This window comes from Amblyomma maculatum, chromosome 7 (genome assembly GCF_055883805.1).
Source record: "Amblyomma maculatum isolate TAMU_Amacu chromosome 7, ASM5588380v1, whole genome shotgun sequence".
NCBI classification, from domain to species: domain Eukaryota; kingdom Metazoa; phylum Arthropoda; class Arachnida; order Ixodida; family Ixodidae; genus Amblyomma; species Amblyomma maculatum.
The window spans coordinates 106360881-106381066 of NC_139350.1; positions in this window are offsets into that span (position 1 = coordinate 106360881).

Here is a 20186-nt window from a genome sequence, read left to right on the forward strand (position 1 = left end):
AGACTTAGCAGCACTTGGGAGAAGCCAACTTTATGTATGCCTTGGAGCCATGAGGGGAAGCATGCAGCGTGTAGGAAAAGAAAAAGTAAAGCTGTCTAAAAAACATGGAAAGGAGGCGGTGCGGTTCGTTCGGAAAGTAGAGAGTAAAAGTGTAGCTAGAAATGGAGATGGGAAAAAACCGCCAAACATTTGTCACACAAGGCAGCGGCTGTAAGAATTGGAGGTGCAGTGTGTGTGGTTATGCACCGCTAGACTGCCACGCGTTTCTCATCTGTTGCTTTTTAAAGGATTGAAACAGTGGAAGATGATGCCGTGTTCATGCAAGGGCTTGGCTTTTACATGAAATCAAACTCTGTTGTATTGTATTCATAGCCACGTCGCCTTCCACAAGATATCAACAAAATATCTTATAACTGAAAAAATTACGAAGAGACGATAAGAGATAGATGGAAGGTATTTTAGTGTTTTTTTCTTCATTAAGCCACAAGATGTATTCAGTAACTAGGCATTTAATTACCAGACAGCATCTTCAGGACCATGTCATCACCAACAACTGATATAGTAAAGACCCTGATATAGTAAAGATTTTTGCCGGTCCCAGTGACTTTACTATAAAGGAGTTGTACTATATAAGCTAAAAAACAGGACTACAGTTATTACATAGGAACCTGTAGGTGGTAGTTAAGTAACTTAACTGCAATCATTGGTAGCTGAATCATTTTCAAGTGGCCTGTTCCTATGGTGTATCATGGAAGGAAAGTATTACTGGAATACTGGTGGAAAATAAATTCTTTGCAAGTTTTACAACTATAGTCTTCCTTAGCGGAAATAAACAATGGCCGCTTTAGCTAAGAATCTGTCCATGCATTAGCATCTCCTTCAACGGTGCAAGCCTAGCTTCGGCATATCTCAAGAGGCTGTCATCTTATTTTCAGTGCAGTAGCCAGTTGGAGTTGTGGCACCTGTATAAAGCGGCGGCAGCTGGGACCACCACGTTCCACTCTGGGCACCTCCCTGGTGCTATGCCAAGTGTGCACCAAATCTCGTAGCCCGTGCTTGTCACTGAGCCCGTGGCCTAATTGGCATGATGCACATCTTTGAAGCATAGGTTAATGAGGCCTTTAACAGGTGCAGTCGTTTAACAGTACATGTCAGCACCGTTTTTTATGTTTTTGCACTGCCTGTACTGTTAATAACCCGCTAGCCCAAACGAGTGGTAATTTCTTTTTCAACATGCCCTCACTTGACGGATGCCGCATTCTCGCAGTTCGTGCAAATTCACTAGCAGGTGAGACGAGTACACTTGTTACATTACTGGCCTCTTTTACCTAACTCATGATGAGCAGCAGTTGGTTGCTCTGCTAATGGTGGTCATAATGCTGTTGCCATAGCACGTAAATATGGACATGTTGCTCAAAATTTTCAATTCTGAGTTGGGTAGTTGTACAATGCAAGCATGCATTACTGCCCAGCATTTTTACAGCAGCTGCTAACAACAACAAAAAAATGTCTGATTCATACTAACCAAATTTATCTGCTGCGGAGTGCATTTTCGGGATCTCTCCCTCGCGAGTTCTTTTGCCGTTGATTGTATGAAGGAGCCTATTTGTGAGTACCCATCACTCACACAGATTGGCTAGCCAGTGCGCACTGGGGCTCTTATGCACCGGGAAAAATCAATGAAATGTCAGGGAAATCATCAAAAATTTTGCCAAGTCAGGGAAAATGGGACGATATATGTTCTGCAGTGCATTTTCCTTTAAAGCTAGATTTTTTTTTTTATTTTTTGCTGCGCCTCCATCATGCGGCGGCCGCGCCGCAAGGCGACGTGCAATATATTACTTCGACGCCACCACATGGCTGAGCTGCCACAATAGAACCTATATGTACATTAGGTGGATACTCAATGAAATATGTGGAAGCACTGTGTGAGAGTAATACGCGACAAAAAGCAGGAATAACCGCGCTGCCAAACACGCGCGCAGCCTTATTAGATTGAATTGGCTCGGCTGTTTGCGGGGTGGGCGGTCACGTGCTCCGAGGCTGGCATCAGTGTGCTTTCAATTTTCAATAAACTGTTGATGTTCTTAATTGCCATTAACATTAATGACAGCCTTTTCACTATTGTAAATTGCAGAATATGATTAATAAATAGCTTTTCATTGTGAATTATTCCTCTTTGCTCATTATCATCAGCAGCTACATTTTTGAACCTCTTCACTCATCAGGGAACTTGAACTGAAATAATCATGGAAAACCTGTAAAAATCGGGGAGTTTGAAAATGGGGGTTTGCTAGACACCCTGCTGAATGGCACAGTACTGTGAGCACCCACTGCTCTGTTTACTCTTCCTTTTCAGTTGAGGCCCACCTGGGTTTAGGTGAAGGTGAGAGTAGCAGGCACTTTTGCAGTTTCTGAGTCTTTCACTCAATATGTAGTGACAGAAAACCCCGAGAGCAGGTCTTGAATGCACTTTACATTAAAACTAGTAGCTAGACACTGCATTGGCAACACCCGTGCTACCCCTGGGCACGACTGGACCAGAAGGTGTACCGAAAGATATGCCGAAGTGAGTCTATGAACTGTTGCTTGACAGCAACAGCCTACAAAAGCGTTAGCCAGTTTGCAAATCGCAGTTTCCTAGCTTTAGCAGCAAGTAACGAGGAAATTTCGCCCACCTTTGAACAGGTGGACCGTGCACAGCTTCATTGGCCAAAACAACTCCTGGCTTACATTGCACATGTCCTCCACAGAGCCACCCACTTCGCATCCTGTTTTCATTAGCCAGCAGACCAACTGCAATCGGCAGGGGAAATGTGAAAAGGCAAACGCTGAGTGTGCATGAGCCAGAATTGAAAGCTGGCTGACATTTTGGATCCTACAAGGAAGCCTTGTTCAAATTGGACAATGCTGGAAATGAATAAACGAATAAGCAACTATTAATGGTGCAGTTACACTGCATAGGCATCAGTGTGTTCAAAAGGGCACTGCTGCAACAATCAAAGGTGTGCTCGATGGTTCTTCTATATTCTCAGTATGTGTACTATACCTGTTGCTTCAGTCTGTATCATGCTCTTGAGGTTCAGAATGTTCAAATAGCGCATTTTAAGATTAAACACTTTTCTTCCCCACATAATGGTGCTACTTCAGCCTCTGCACAGTTTCTAGTTTCACTAATGTATGCATAGTCACAACTTGTAACACAGTACACTGCAGATTATGCCTGAAAGTTTTACTGTTGGTAGGCTGTATTAAATGCTTACGAGAGCATGCTTTACCTTTTTCACCTGAACATGTGATACCTGAGTGCCATAAGAGTGTAAGATGATTGGACTACCTGGGACTATTTGACCAACTTAATAATAATAATAATAATAATAATAATAATTGATTCACAGAAAAGGAAAGGCTCGGCATCTATCGCACTTGTTCAATGGACACCTGAACCGCACCATATAGAGAGGGAGGAAGGTAAATGGAAGTGGAAAGAGGAGCCAGTGGAGGTCTTCGAAGTAATTTTGACCGCCTGGGGATCTTTAACGTGCACTGACATAGCACAGTACAAGGACTCTTCTTTGTTTTGCCTCCATCTAAACGCTGGCACCGACGGTCGGGATCAAACACGGGAGCTCCAGCACAGTAGTCGGGCGTCCAGATCACTTATTTTGAAGTGGCAAGCTATCATTAATGGGCAGTGGTCTGACTGTTCATTTTCACAAACACTGCATATTTTGGAATGGGAAAGGGTAACCAATTGTGTGCTAAAATACAGAAAAATTTGTGAGTTCACTGAAATAGAAGAGAGGTTCTGCATGTATGCCACTGTGGGTTAGTTGGTATAACACGAGTGTTGTACGAAGGAGTAAACTACTTCCGGTTGCTTTGGGAATGCTATTCTGAAAGCACATTCAACAAGATGGAAGATGAATCAGGTGCTAGAAAGAGCCAACTTACACTGTGTGTGCATTGAGATAGAGTACGTTGGAGACCATAGTTTGCAGGCCACGTGATTGTCAGTAAAGGAGTGCTGGCAGTCGCTGACAGTAGTCTACTACTGAGGCAGCACATTCAGCCTATTCATTTCATGCTTTCCTTTATTTCTCATACGGCACCAACTGACGAGTTGCAACATTCTGCTCCTTCAGTTCAACTGTGCAAGCAGCAACACTTGTGGTTAAAGAAAAGAAGCTCACAAGTGTATATCAGCGGAAGCACTCATGAGTCGGCTCACTAAGACTCACTCACGCTCACAATCAAATCATGATCTGAGTCATGAGCACATGCTCACGTTCAGATCATGATCTGAGTTGTGAGTTAGTCTGAACTCGCATTTAAATCTTGACCTGTGTCATGAGTGAGTCCGTACTTAAGTTGCGATCATGATCTGTTTTCATGACGATTGTGTGTACCTTTTTTTCTCCCATTTAGTGACAGCACGAGGGTGGTCGGGGAGGAGATTTATTACTGCAGCAAAGGATGCTTGCGGATGTGGTGGTTTTGGCTTGGCACCGTCTCTGGGTGACTGGAAGAGAGGAATTTGTGGAGCGTTTTCCTGCATGCTCTAACTGGTGTATTTTGTGCGCTTTGCACGTGATGGATTTGCCACTGATCATCTTTATCAGCTGGACTATACCCAGTGCAGGGCGAAGGCCTCTCATTTTCCTCCAATTAACCCGGTTCTGTGCTAGCTGCGTCCACTTGATCTCTACGAACTTCTTAACCTCTTCCATCCACCTAACTTTCTGCCACCACCTGCTACTCTTTCCTTCCCTTGGAAGCGTGATTCCGTTCTCTCAACGGTAGCGTCCTCTGAGCAGCGTCACCTGGCGACATTGCAAGAAAACCCTCACCAACTCGCCCAAACTTCCATCCTGACAGTTATATACGCGGCAGTTAGCGGAAATATTGTAAAAATGAATAAGAGTGCATTTAAAGCTTGCCACACTCGTTGCTTTAGTGGCGCAATGGATTGACACTATTTATCTGAGCATTGAGTGAATAAGACATCTGTTCGAATCTTGTGAATGCAACTTTTTTTCTGAATTTTTTGAATAAGCTACCAAGATCTTTCCTGGGGTGTGTTCCCCTTTAGGTTGCATTATGGGATGTTTTTCATTCTTAATAGCCGCAAAACCAGCCGTGAACAAAGCAAAGAGGTGACGGCATGACAACGGTAACCCTATTCAATTACCTTCACCGTAATCATTTCCTGCCTTCAGTGAGTGCATGTTACCTTTAGGTTGCGTTCAGAGATACTTCTTGGTAACAATCACTGTTTAATCAGCTGAGAGGCAACCAGTGAGGTGAAAAGTTGCGGGGCCCTACCGCTGAGGAAACGGAATTACGCCCCTTTGAATCCAATTGGTTACTCTTAGAGAGCATCGGTTATCCTCTCCACACTACATGTCCTGCCCATGCCTATTTCTTCTCGATTTCGACTAGAATGTCAGTAACGAGTAACATGGTGACCATTACGTACTTCTCATGTTTCTGCATCTTTCGCTGGTTCAATATGTTAAACTCGAGTAATTTCTCTGACCCACTCTGTATGCTTCTTATCTATTAACGTTACATCTACCATTCTCTGTTCCATAGCTCTCTACGTTGTCCTCAACTTAAGTAGAACCCTCTTCGTTAGCCTCCATGTTTCAGACCTGTTGGGTAGTACAGGTAAGAAGCAACTGTTATAGTATACTTTCCTCTTGAGCGATACCGGTAAGCTGCTAGTTATAGTCTGTGAGTACTTGCCAAATGCGCTCCATCTCAATCTTATTCTCCTAGTTATTTCCCTTTTATGGTCCAGATCTGCAGTTACTAACTGTCATGAGCAGACATAATCGCCTACCACTTCCAGTGCTTCGCTACCTTTTGTGAACTGCTGTTCCTTTCCGAGGCTGTTGAACAGTACCGCAGTCTTCTGCATATTGATTTTTTAAGCCTACTGTTATGCTGTTACTGTCTAGGTCATCAATCATTATCTGCTGTTCATCCCCTGGGTTACTTAGCAAGGCAATGTCATCAGCGAATCGCAGATTACTGAGGTATTCTCCATCGACCCTGATGCCACTGATACGCAGCTTATAGTGGATAGAAACCGTCAAGCCCTTTCAGACTTGTTTAAGGCTGCTTCATACATGGAACTTGACTCACATGGAAAATGATCAACCAAACCACAAAGAAAAAAGCCTCCTACCTAACAATAATTGCCTTGGTCAGGACCACTTGGGCTAAAGAAATTGCGCAGCTCAGTGAGTAGGTGAGCCCAAATGACTTGAGTAGAAGTGAGCAAATGAATCCAGATGAGTCGGAATGAGTGAGTGAGTCTAGTTGAGTCATAAGATGAGTTGTGAGTCAAAATGAGTCGATGAGCTGCGGCTTGTGAGATGAGTGAGGGAGCCCAAGTGAATTGAGTCACGAGTGGTTTACTATGGATGAGTCATGAGTTGGAATAAGTCCGAGTGAGTTGCGAGTCTAAGTAAGTTTGAGTTCAAGTTCAGTGAGCCGAAGCATGTGTAAGCCCACAGGTTGACCAAAATTTTGAGTAAGCCTAGGTGAGCACTTGAGATTTTGCCGGCCGGGGTATGCTCACAATGTATGTATTCAGACGAAGCTCCACATTTGCCTTCCAATGTAGATGAGCAATCTTGTTTGTTATGTTGTGATGCCGCCTTTCAGGGAGAATCCAGGAGATGGCGATGATTATGCTCTTTTGAACAAGATCCTTAGCGGGTGCGGAGTGGACACCCCATGTGTCTTGTTAATGGCAGAATAACAGTGATGCATTTCAGTCAGAAAGGCTTGTCACAGTTGTGTTGCTTCCACTGTTAGCTAAGGTTTGAGAAATGTCAACAGCAAAATATTTGCAACCCTTTCACTGAAGAAGGCTGCTCTATGCAGGCACAACAAGGCTCTGTAAAGTGTTCACACATTGTTTTGAGCTGTGCCATTTGTACTGGCATATTACGAGATATGGAGAATTTTTTCCACATGACAGCCATTTGCTTGTTTCAAAGTGCAGCTCTTAGGTGCCTGCTCCTTAGTTGAGCACCGTAAGCAATGACTATAGCAGCAGAAGTGAATGAGGATGAGGACAAAGTTAAACGTAGGAAGGTAGTTAAGATAGCGCAAGGAGAAAAACAAAAAAGGAGGGTAAGGCAGTAGAAGAGATACCGTGTGGAGGAATGCAAAGAAGAATGGTACAGTGGTGAAGAGGCCGCGAGGAGGCAGATGTTGTGAAAAGGTGAGAGTGGGTTGTGATGGCACTCTGTCACCAATGGATTCAGCAAAACATGCCGTCCACCACAGTGTGATGCGTGTGCAATTTCCTATGGTTCAAATACCCCAACAGCTGCGCTCAAATTTCACTATACCGAGTCATAATTGTTCTATGAATTTTTGATATCCTACAACTTTAGGCAATGGTTGAAATGATGTGTGATGCACAGAAAATTCGGTATGACTACAGCATTTCACAGCAGCTGTTGCTACTGCCAAGCTCTCTCCAGTTTTAATTTCCTGTTTTTGTATGTGTATACAAACAGTTCCTCTAAATATCTTGAAGCAGTTTCATCTTTGTTTGGTTTGGTTTGTGTTTTGTGAGGTTTAACGTCCCAAAGCAACTCTGACTATGAAAGACGTCATAGTGAATGGCTCCGGAAATTTCAACCACCTGGGGTTCTTTAACATGTACTGACATCGCACAGCACACGGGCACCTAGCTTTTCGCCTCCACTGAAAAGCGGCCGCCGAGGCCGGGATTCAATCTCGCACCCTTGGGCACAGTCGTCGAGTGCTCCAACCACTGCGCCACCCCGGCGGGGTAGTTTCATCTTGACTTACAGCTTCAGAAATTCAGTGATGCTATAGCATTTCATACTTTGAAAGGCTGTGCAAAGCATCTGATATATAAAAAGAATTTCCTGTTGTTTCGCGAAATTTTCATGCTGGTTCTTCTTATAACTTTCCTATTGGTAGCCAAAAAGTTGTGCTTTACCTGTTGAGGTAGTTTTGCCTTGATCTGCTGCATTGCTTGCATCCAGTCTTATAAAACTTGAGAGGATGCAGGCTCTATTCCGACATTTTGCCAGCCTTGTCTGGACTGTTTTTGCTGCACACTACAAAGTGTAGTGCACTACTACCTCCGCCAATATTCCAAAGCTTGATATTTTACAAATGATATCATACTGGCATTCATTCCAGCAACTAAGTATTTTAATGAGAGAACTGAAAATAACTCATATTGTGGGCACGAATCCAGGAGAAGGAATGGAGTCGCTCTCATAGTAAACAGAAGAATGGGCAAAGCAGTGCTAGGGTACAACCCCAAAAATGACCGAATGATTTCACTTCGGATCCAAGATCACCCTTTCAACATAACAGTTATACAAGTCCATGCACCAACCACTACTGCTAAAGAAGCTGATGTTGAGAGATTTTATGCTGACCTGCAATGCCTTTTAGACCGCACTCCATCATCAGACATTCTTTTTCTCATAGGAGACTGGAATGCTAAGGTGGGGAGTGAAGAAATATCCGGAATTACAGGCAAGTTCGGTCTTGGTGAGCCAAATGAAGCTGGGTAGAGGCTAGTAGAGTTTTGTCAAGAAAACAACCTGACCATAGCGAAAACTCATTTTCAACAGCACAAGAGGTGCCTGTACACATGGACTTCACCGGACGGTCTGTACAGGAATCAGATTGATTATATTCTTTGCCGACAGAGATGGAGAAGCGCTATACAAGCAGTGAAAACAAGGCCTGGGGCCGATTGTAGCACCGATCATCAGCTTCTTCTTGTCAAATTTAAACTTCGATTGAGGGAAACGCAGAAAACTAGAAGGCCTTTCAGGTATGATCTGGATCAAATTCCATCAGAATATGCTGTGGAAGTGAGGAATCGATTTCAAGAATTAGATCTAGAAGACAGAGAGCCTGAACAGATGTGGACTGATGTTTATGATATAATACAAGAAGTTAGTTGCTACTAAGGTAGTTCCAAAGCAAAAGAAAAGCAAGAAAGCAAACTGGTTATCTGAAGAGGCTTTGCAAATAGCTGAAGAAAGGAGGATGGCAAAAGTTATGGGGGAAAGAGAAAGATACAAGGTTCTCAATGCGGATTTTCAGAAAATAGCAAGGAGAGATAAGAATGCCTTCTTGAACATGCAGTGCCAAGCAGCTGAGGACAACTGCCATTTGAGGAACACAAGAGCTCTGTATAAGACAATCAAAGATATCAAAGGAAGCTTCTGTGCTAAGCTGGGCATGATAAAGGACAAACGAGGCAGGGACCTCACTGAAGCCTCAGAGATAAAGAAGAGGTGGCAGGAATACACAGAAGAACTGTACAAGAAGGACCCGGGTGTGCAAACCCAACATAAGACGGTTGTGAGTACTGATCTCGAGCCGGGCATCCTGAAGAGTGAAGTTGAATGGGCCTTAGCCAGCCTTTCTAAGAACAAAGCTAGTGGAATTGATGGCATTCCTGCTGAGTTGCTTCGAAACCTCAACCATGAAGACGCTGTGCATTCTTTATACATTGTCAGAAAATTTGGACAAACCTGCAGTGGCCACAGAATTGGAGGAGGTCAGTTTACATATCCCCATTTCAAAGAAAGGCAGTGCCAAAGATTGTTCCAACTACCGCACGATCGTGCTTATTTTGCATGCTAGCAAGGTGATGTTGAAAATCCTCCAGGGTAGGCTGCAGCAGTATGTGAATCGGGAGCTTCTGGACGTGCTAGCTGGGTTTCACAAGGGCAGAGAAACTAGAGGTCAGATTGCCAACCTTCGCTGGATCATGGAAAAAGCAAGAGGATTCCAGAAACCCATCTACTTCTGCTTTATTGTTTATGCGAAAGCGTTTGACTGCGTAGATCACAGCAGATTGTGGCAAGCTCTCCAAGAGATGGGAGTTCCAATTCACCTCATCTGTCTCCTCAGGAACCTGTATGAAGGGCAAGAGGCCACAGTCAGAACTGGGCATGGTCTTACTGATTGGTTTCCGACTGAGAAAGGAGTGAGACAAGGCTGCATACTGTCGCCCTGCCTAATTAACCTATATGCTGAGTGCATCATGAGGAAGGCCGGTCTGGACGAGTCTTCAGCTGGAGTGAAGATTGCTGGGAAACGTATCAACAACCTTAGATATGCGGATGATACCACTTTAATGGCAGAAAGTGAAGTGGAACTGAAGAGACTTCTGATCTGCGTACAAGAAGAGAGCGAGAAGTTTGGGCTTAAACTGAACATTAAAAAGACAAAAATCATGGCGTCTTACCCTATCAAGTCCTGGAGCATCAAGGAACAAGAAGTAGAAGCTGTGACAGATTTTCTCTTCTTGGGCTCCAAGATTACCCCAGAAGGAGACTGCAGCCATGAAATTAGGAGATGCCTGCTTCTGGGAAAGAGAGCCATGGCTAGCCTTGACCGCCTAGTAAAGAGCAGAGACATCATACTGCCAACCAAGATCCGTATAACTCATGCTATGGTCTTTTCAGTTGTGATGTATGGATGCGAGAGTTGGACTGTGAAGAAGGCTGACTGCCGAAGAATTGACGCGTTTGAATTGTGGTGCTGGCGGAGACTCTTGAGAGTTCCTTGGATGGCCAGAAGACCAAATCAGTCAATATTGTTGACCATAAACCCTGACTGCTCATTGGAGGGTCAAATTCTAAAATTAAAGCTCAGCTACTTTGGTCATCTGATGAGAAGAGAGGAGTCGCTGGAGAAAGATTTGATGTTGGGAAAGGTTGAGGGTCACCGGAGAAGGGGTAGGCAGCGAATGCGATGGTTAGATGGCATCCTCGAGGCGCTGCAGATGAAGTTATGCGATGTTAGGAAGATAGTGAGAGACCGGAAAGCGTGGCGTGATATGGTCCATAGGGTGACGAGGAGTCGGACACGACTGAACTACTGAACTGAACTAAACTGACTAATTAGTGGTCTCCTGAAAACATTCATTCGAAAGCTTGTGGAACACCTTAGGATGCTAAGCAAGTATTCTTGGGGTGCAAGACATGAAGAATCACTACAGTGTTAGTGCTGTCAGTTCAAGCAATCAAATGGGCAAAAAAGCAACCAAAGTCAGGTAAAATTGGACTTGGCCTAGATTGCTATCACACACACAAAAAAAAAAAAGAGTAGAAAATGACACTACACATTTTGCCACCACTGTTATTTCCATAGGTGCACTGCTATCATGTTTCTAAATTTGTTTTCAAACAAAACGGAAAATGAATAATGCATATTAGGGACTCTTTCTGTTATTGTAGCTGGTCCATTTTTCACATAACAAAGGCAAAAACGAAAAGGAATGTGCAAAACTAATACTAAAAATATATCAGCTGAAATCCCACGTTTCTCAACACTGAAAGAATCACTTGTTGCCCAACATCTTCACAGTTGCAAAAATCCCAGCTGTGGACCCTTTACAAAACTCCGTATGTCAGCTTTCCTACATAGCAAAAATCGCTTATCATGGCGGCGCAGCCCTTTGGGGCAGAAGTTGCACAGTGCAGAACACTTCTATTTGATACAGAAGTATCTTGCACTATGCCCAACTTCTGGTACCTGGGAGGCAGGGGCACTATTAATCTATTAATTACGACAGCAGCAATAGGCAGAGGATTGCAGGAAATGGAGGGTACCGTTAGGTCACAAGAGAAGTCCCCTGCTCTGCACCCTATTTTTGCCCCCAAAACAGTTTGGCCGCCATGGTGAAGGGGTTTTCGCTGTGCAGAGAAGCTGACTTCCAGAATTCTGCAAAGGGTTCATTGTTAGCTAAAAATGAAGTCCTCTTGCATAGAGCTCTTGCCATATGATTTGTCTTTAAGGTTAATGTCCGCTCGTGTAGGTGACTGCCTCATGAAATGCCTGCAGAAGCTTCCATATTGCACTATGAAAGCAATAGTTCAAAGAAAAGCACATTTCGGTTCAAAGCTGCTGTCTATTTAGTAAATAGGAGAGAAAAAAATTGGCAGAGATACTTAAGACTGCATGCGCGTATGAATGTGAAAGCATTAGAGTCCCACGGGTGAAATGGTTTCGAATGAGGTTTTCAACATGTATTAAAGTTCTTTCTTCTGGTATTGTATTCGATGTGTGTGTTTTGTGTTCAACATGCTTCATGTGGCATCGAAACCTCGATTTTAAGGCATACAGCTGAAGGTATGTACATATGTCGTCAGTTGGAATCCCTCTTGCAAGCTAGACTCTAACTTGAGTAGCAGGTGTATGCGATGTGCAACGAGAAATTGTATGACACCACCTGGAACGCTATACAATAAACATTTGCGTCACAATTTTGATGTGTATGAATGTAAGGAGACTGGCACCACATGTGCCAAGTATATGTAAACAATACTCATAGGATTATGTGAAGTGACAGTGCCCTCTATCACAGATGCATATCTGTCATAAGATTATGATATAGCTTTTGCATCCCATAGGTGGCTTGATGACATATTTTTATGACCCCCTCTCGGGCATGAACAATGCCGCCAGCTTTTCTCGTATTGGGGCTCATATGCTTTCACATTAAAAAGAACCTTCACAACTCCAAATGGGACCTGCATAAAATATTTATGGTAATACCCATCACATATCGTTTTCAACACCCTGGCTTGCGCGTTGTTGCTTAACCAGTGCCTACTGCCATAAAGTCATGAATGAGGTGTACTTGAGCATAAAAAGTGCAGTGACCACTTTAGAGCTTTCCTTGCTACAGAGATATGTCTAAATGTTACACAAACCTGTGAACAAGGTCTGATGCTGTTTGTGAACTGATAGGCAATGTAGAAAAAAAAATTCCTTACAGACTGTGCAAGACTTACAGGGACATGGTTTACATTGCAACGACCACTTCCACATCTTACTTTTATCCACATCTACCGTATTTACTCGAATGTAACGCAAGTTTTTTCCAAGATTTATTCCGCTTAAAGTCTACCCTCGCGTTATAATCGAATACTGCTCTTCGAATGGCCTAAAGCAGTGCCGCGGTGCAGCCATTTCGAAGCTATCAGCTCGGTTTCGGTTTCCGCAGTTTTGCTATCTTATGTTGGCAACGTGGGTACCATATTATGACATTTGTCGCTTTTGTCGATGCCTACTGCGCTGGTGCTACATTTGCTACATTGGCTGGCTGGAGCTGAAGCGGCTGAATGTTAAGCTAAAGTAATAGCACCAGAGCTGTGCGCCTCTCCCGTCGGAGCTTGATTAAAAATCAAACGCACCCAAATTAACAATTGAGGAGGTATTTCTGTTGTGTACGATGCAAGTATACACATAAAGCCCCTCTGATGCGCCTAAAACCCCTTGATACTTTGAAAGTTACGCCAACGATTGAACTTTGCCGCCGCCGCGCTACCTCCTCGCCTCCCCCTCGCCCCTTGCGCGCCCCTTCGCTGAAGGCCGGCTCTCCGCCCGATTTCCTGAGCGACGATTGGTCTCCCTGCCGTTGCCATTGGAAACCGACGCGCGTCCGGCGTTTTCCTTGTGTTTTCTTTTTCCTTCGCGCCATTTTTCCCCTAGTCTCGGCGAGCGAATATTGCGCGCTGTGCTTTTATTGCAGCGTGCAAGCTCTATGCCGTGCTGTTGCGCGTACAACTGCAGCAAGCGACCTGAAGATGGTTATGCGGTATTCATGATATCTCAAGGCAAGCGTGACGGCTTGCGCACGAGTCAATGGATTCACAAGATTAGTCGAAAGACGTTTATTCCTAGAAACAACAGAGTTGTTTGCGACGTCGAGTGCCTTTCTCACTCCCCGTAATAACGCGTCACCTGACGCTGCGTTTTTTATTCCTGCTTGCTGCTCAATATTTTTGCGGCGGCAGCATGTTCATTGTATAAAAATAAGGTTGTCCTCTGCAGCATGCTGAATATTCTGCGAGGCTCCAAGGCTCCATCATTTAACACGCTTCGACTTCTGTACAGTCAGAAACAGGGCGCTATAATCTGCTTTTTGCTGTCAGAAATAACTGGAAAATTACAGTCTCTCGATTGCATTTGTCGCGATTATGCTAGGATCCCTGGCCTCCTTCACTAAAAATCAAAATTCGGGCTTGTAGAGGAGCTAGCCTTTCCAGCTTTTACTTGTAGTGTGCGTCGGTTACTCGGGAGCAATGAATGCTGGCCCTGAAAAACTCTTTGGTAAGTAAACCCGAGGTATTGCGGGTAATCTGCACTAGTTAGGTCGTATGGCATTTTTTTTTTTTTTTCAATTCTTGAATGTGTCTTGCCATGCTTCGACGCACGCGTGGGTTAAAAAATATGCGTTCGTTTTATCAGGGATACGGCCAATGTGCAGGAGGTGTTCATATGATCACACACGCTTCACTTTGACCATGACTACTAGGCGTTGGCAGGTTACCTTCGCTTTGAAAGCTGGAGCTCTAAAAGCGCGATTCCGCGTATTCATTTATTGCGAGAAAAGTTATCCCATCGATGTCAAATCAGCCGGAATCATTGCATCAATTTTCTGTATTTACGAAACTTAAACAATCAATAATGATTATAGTTATTATGTAAAAATAGGGGAACATTTTGCGAGCAACAATTCTTAACACTGTAACATATTACTCATTTCAATTGTATCAAGATTTTTTTTTTTTTTTCACCTAGCCTGAGTAATTATCTCACCGCTCTATGTTCTAGCTACATTTCACTGAAGACCAGTTTGAGCCGCCAATATTACACGAACTCGAAAAAAAGAACAGACCAAACGCAGTTCCATCAATTTTCTCTCACCGACCTGTCCTGAAGTAAAGGAAGCCTCCTCGACAGAGACATGAACCTCGCGCTGATATTAGTCAGTTATTTCTGTGGCTTGCTCTTTTCCCACCTCCATTTATGAGAAAACAAGAAAGTATAAAAATTAAAAGTCAATGTATAGTTGTCTCGTCAGATATTATGAGATAATAGAGATATGACTGACAACGTAAGTCAATGAAAATTGAAGTATATCAATGGGTCATGGGACGGCATCAGATTAAATAGTGATGGTTATGAATAGTGATAAGTAATGATGGTGACTGTTACGGATAATAATAGTAAATTATATTAATAGGCCCTAATAGTGAGGTGATAGTGTTCGTTGCGGATAGTGACAGTTACGATAGGTCTCTGGCATTAGTAGATATAGTGATAGATAGGATAGCGATAGTTAATGAATTGGCAGTTATATGCTTTCTCATTTCCGCACGTTGAAGACCTATGTGCACCTTGTAATTTTTTTATTTGATTGTTGCGTTCAATGAAATCAAGCTCTTTTACACAGCGCATGAGACCACAGCATGCTTGCCCCAGAACTTCAGTGTATCGGCAATAGGGCCCACCACTTCTCCCAGTGTACCCTGCTGTCTTTTAACCACACGCGAAGTCAGTGAGGGGCCACGTACTCATAAAATTATTTAATTCCTCCATCAGCATCATATCAAGACTGCCGTGGCAAACCTGTTCCTTGCCTCGAAGCAGCAAGGAACAGCTCAAAATTTGATTTTATACAAAATTAACTAATGAACGCAGATTATCGCGGATCGCTAACTAGCACAGTGCCATTACGCTTGGCCTAAGCTTTCCAACGGTATACGGTTCTGTGTGGCAGCTAAAATTTAGATTTTAATTGCAATTTACTAAATATCAATTAATTTGGCCCAGTAATTGATTGAAATACATGTACAATTAACCAATAATCCAATCTCATGGTTGATCACGTGACATATACTATGCTTAGAGAGATAGCTTGACAGTAGCGAAATAGACTAAGTCCTGCTTTAACCTTCTCTAATCTTGAAGTTCAAAGCACCATCCTGGATCGTTTTCTGAAGTTTTACCGCGGTGACAGATTTCACGCTCTAAAAAAAAACAAACACAAAGTCAGAGGCAGTACTAGATTAAGTGCACAAAGTAAAACCTTATCATGAGACTTAAAAAGCGTCTGTAGCACAGAACTCGCCTGAAAGCTTTGTTTATAAGTATTCCCCATTCAAACAGTTCTAAGAAGAAACCAATCAATTCATGAACTTTACTATCGGCATTCTCAATGCTTTTCTCGCAATTTTTCAAAAATTTTGTGCACTCCTGGAGCGCAGACCTGGCCCAAAAGCTCGCGCTTCACTCACTGCTGCGGCCGGCCGGCGGGCGTCAGGGGGAAAAAGCGTGTCGTGCGCAGCGCTCGCCGCCGCCGCGCGAGGAGAATCGAGGAGGAAAGCGCGGCGCGGAGGAGAGTGTGGCTACTTTCAAATTATCAAGGGACTTTAGATGCGCCTAAAGTCCCTTGATAATTTGAAAGTAGCGACACTCTCCTCCGCGCCGCGCTTTCCTCCTCGATTCTCCTCGCGCGGCGGCGGCGAGCGCTGCGCACGACACGCTTTTTCCCCCTGACGCCCGCCGGCCGGCCGCAGCAGTGAGTGAAGCGCGAGCTTTTGGGCCAGGTCTGCGCTCCAGGAGTGCACAAAATTTTTGAAAAATTGCGAGAAAAGCATTGAGAATGCCTATAGTAAAGTTCATGAATTGATTGCTTTCTTCTTAGAACTGTTTGAATGGGGAATACTGATAAACAAAGCTTTCAGGTGAGTTCTGTGCTACAGACACTTTTTAAGTCTTATGATAAGGTTTTACTTTGTGCACGTAATCTAGTACTGCCTCTGACTTTATGTTTGTTTTTTTTAGAGCGTGAAATCTGTCACCGCGGTAAAACTTCAGAAAACGATCCAGGCTGGTGCTTTGAGCTTCAAGATTAGAGAAGGTTAAAGCAGGACTTAGTCTATTTCGCTACTGTCAAGCTATCTCTCTTAGCATAGTATATGTCACGTGATCAACCATGAGATTGGATTATTGGTTAATTGTACATGTATTTCAATCAATTACTGGGCCAAATTAATTGATAGTTAGTAAATTGCAATTAAAATCTAAATTTTAGCTGCAACACCGAACCGTATACCGTTGGAAAGATTAGGCCAAGTGTAATGGCACTGTGCTAGTTAGCGATCCGCGATAATCTGCGTTCATTAGTTAATTTTGTATAAAATCAAATTTTGAGCTGTTCCTTGCTGCTTCGAGGCAAGGAACAGTTTTGCCACGGCAGTCTTGATATGATGCTGATGGAGGAATTAAATAATTTTGTGAGTACGTGGCCCCTCACTGACTTCGCGTGTGGTTAAAAGACAGCAGGGTACACTGGGAGAAGTGGTGGGCCCTATTGCCGATACACTGAAGTTCTGGGGCAAGCATGCTGTGGTCTCATGCGCTGTGTAAAAGAGCTTGATTTCATTGAACGCAACAATCAAATAAAAAAATTACAAGGTGCACATAGGTCTTCAACGTGCGGAAATGAGAAAGCATATAACTGCCAATTCATTAACTATCACTATCCTATCTATCACTATATCTACTAATGCCAGAGACCTATCGTAACTGTCACTATCCGCAACGAACACTATCACCTCACTATCCGGGCCTATTACTATAATTTACTATTATTATCCGTAACAGTCACCATCATTACCTATCACTATTCATAACCATCACTATTTAATCTGATGCCGTCCCATGACCCATTGATATACTTCAATTTTCATTGACTTACGCTGTCAGTCATATCTCTATTATCTCATAATATCTGACGAGACAACTATACATTGACTTTTAATTCTTATACTTTCTTGTTTTCTCATAAATGGAGGTGAGAAAAGAGCAAGCCACAGAAATAACTGACTACTATCAGCGCGAGGTTCATGTCTCTGTCGAGGAGGCTTCCTTTACTTCAGGACAGGTCGGTGAGAGAAAATTGATGGAACTGCGTTTGGTCTGTTTTTTTTTTTTTTTTTTTCGAGTTCGTGTAATATTGGCGGCTCAAACTGGTCTTCAGTGAAATGTAGCTAGAACATAGAGCGATGAGATAATTACTCAGGCTAGGTGAAAAAAAAAATCTTGCATATAATTGAAATGAGTAATATGTTACAGTGTTAAGAATTGTTGCTCGCAAAATGTTCCCCTATTTTTACATAATAACTATAATCATCATTGATTGTTTAAGTTTCGTAAATACAGAAAATTGATGCAATGATTCCGGCTGATTTGACATCGATGGGATAACTTTTCTCGCAATAAATGAATACGCGGAATCGCGCTTTTAGAGCTCCAGCTTTCAAAGCGAAGGTAACCTGCCAACGCCTTGTAGTCATGGTCAAAGTGAAGCGTGTGTGATCATATGAACACCTCCTGCACATTGGCCGTATCCCTGATAAAACGAACGCATATTTTTTAACCCACGCGTGCGTCGAAGCATGGCAAGACACATTCAAGAATTGAAAAAAAAAAAAATGCCATACGACCTAACTAATGCAGATTACCCGCAATACCTCGGGTTTACTTGCCAAAGAGTTTTTCAGGGCCAGCATTCAATGCTCCCGAGTAACCGACGCACACTACAAGTAAAAGCTGGAAAGGCTAGCTCCTCTACAAGGGCGAATTTTGATTTTTAGTGAAGGAGGCCAGGGATCCTAGCATAATCGCGACAAATGCAATCGAGAGACTGTAATTTTCCAGTTATTTCTGACAGCAAAAAGCAGATTATAGCGCCCTGTTTCTCACTGTACAGAAGTCGAAGCGTGTTAAATGATGGAGCCTTGGAGCCTCGCAGAATATTCAGCATGCTGCAGAGGACAACCTTATTTTTATGCAATGAACATGCTGCCGCCGCAAAAATATTGAGTAGCAAGCAGGAATAAAAAACGCAGCGTCAGGTGACGCGTTATTACGGGGAGTGAGAAAGGCACTCGACGTCGTAAACAACTCTGTTGTTTCTAGGAATAAACGTCTTTCGACTAATCTTGTGAATCCATTGACTCGTGCGCAAGCCGTCACGCTTGCCTTGAGATATCATGAATACCGCATAACCATCTTCAGGTCGCTTGCTGCAGTTGTACGCGCAACAGCACGGCATAGAGCTTGCACGCTGCAATAAAAGCACAGCGCGCAATATTCGCTCGCAGAGACTGGGGGAAAAATGGCGCGAAGGAAAAATAAAACACAAGGAAAACGCCGGACGCGCGTCGGTTTCCAATGGCAACGGCAGGGAGACCAATCGTCGCTCAGGAAATCGGGCGGAGAGCCGGCCTTCAGCGAAGGGGCGCGCAAGGGGCGAGGAGGAAGCGAGGAGGTAGCGCGGCGGCGGCAAAGTTCAATCGTTGGCGTAACTTTCAAAGTATCAAGGGGTTTTAGATGCGCCCTGCCGCTGGCGCCGACTAACGACTGCCAGGTAAAACTTGCGCGGAAACGCATGACCTCCGAGATCACCTCCGCGCGCACGTTTCGCGCGCGAGGGTGATCTCGGAGGCCATGGGAAACGCGTTGAGTGCGAAGGGCGTGTTTTGCAACGAGTCGTCTGCTAGTGCGCTGAAGCCATAGCGTCTGCTTCATCTGACCACGGCCGGTCTGCGTATTGGTATCGGGGAACGCGCAAGCGCAAGCCGCTGCATTCAGTCCGGTCGTGATCGCGCAGGCTGTAAGAAGAGTGTGCACTGCTGCATTAAGTCCGGCCGTGACCTGATGCGCCTTCATAGCGGGAGAATGTCTCATTTTGTGACACAAAGCAGCTCCTATGCGATATCCTGTTTGGGCCTGCGCACGTGGTATCCTCTCTGGAGCCTCCCCCAAGGCCACGAAGATATACTTTCCCGAGATCAATATCTAGGCACGCGTCAGGTAACTGCAGCAACATGCAGCAACGGAGTAGAAATGATTTATTAGTCAGAAAGGTAATCTTTGTCGGTTTTGTGCTCCTTCTAGTACAATAACGTCTATTGGCCAGCAACACAGCATTGCATACATTCACTGCAAACATTTTAATGAACAATTCAAAAAGAAACGCTAACTGTAGAAAGAGTAATTTTAGCAGTTCTTATGATGCAATTATTTTTTCTTTTATATGAGAAAGTGGGCTAGCATCCGTTCCACTGCCACGTCCTATGCAGCATCAATATTAAATTGTGTAATATAAATATAGCCCATACCCGTTAATTCCCTGCTGTATTTCCCTTGGCTTGATAGGCTTGCTTGACCATATGGCTATATTAATTTGTAGGAAACATTTCTTACAGTGTCAGTAAACTATACCAAAACTGCCCATATGTTAAACACGTTTTTTGCATTTACTAATTTATGTACACAATTGATTCCCTGAT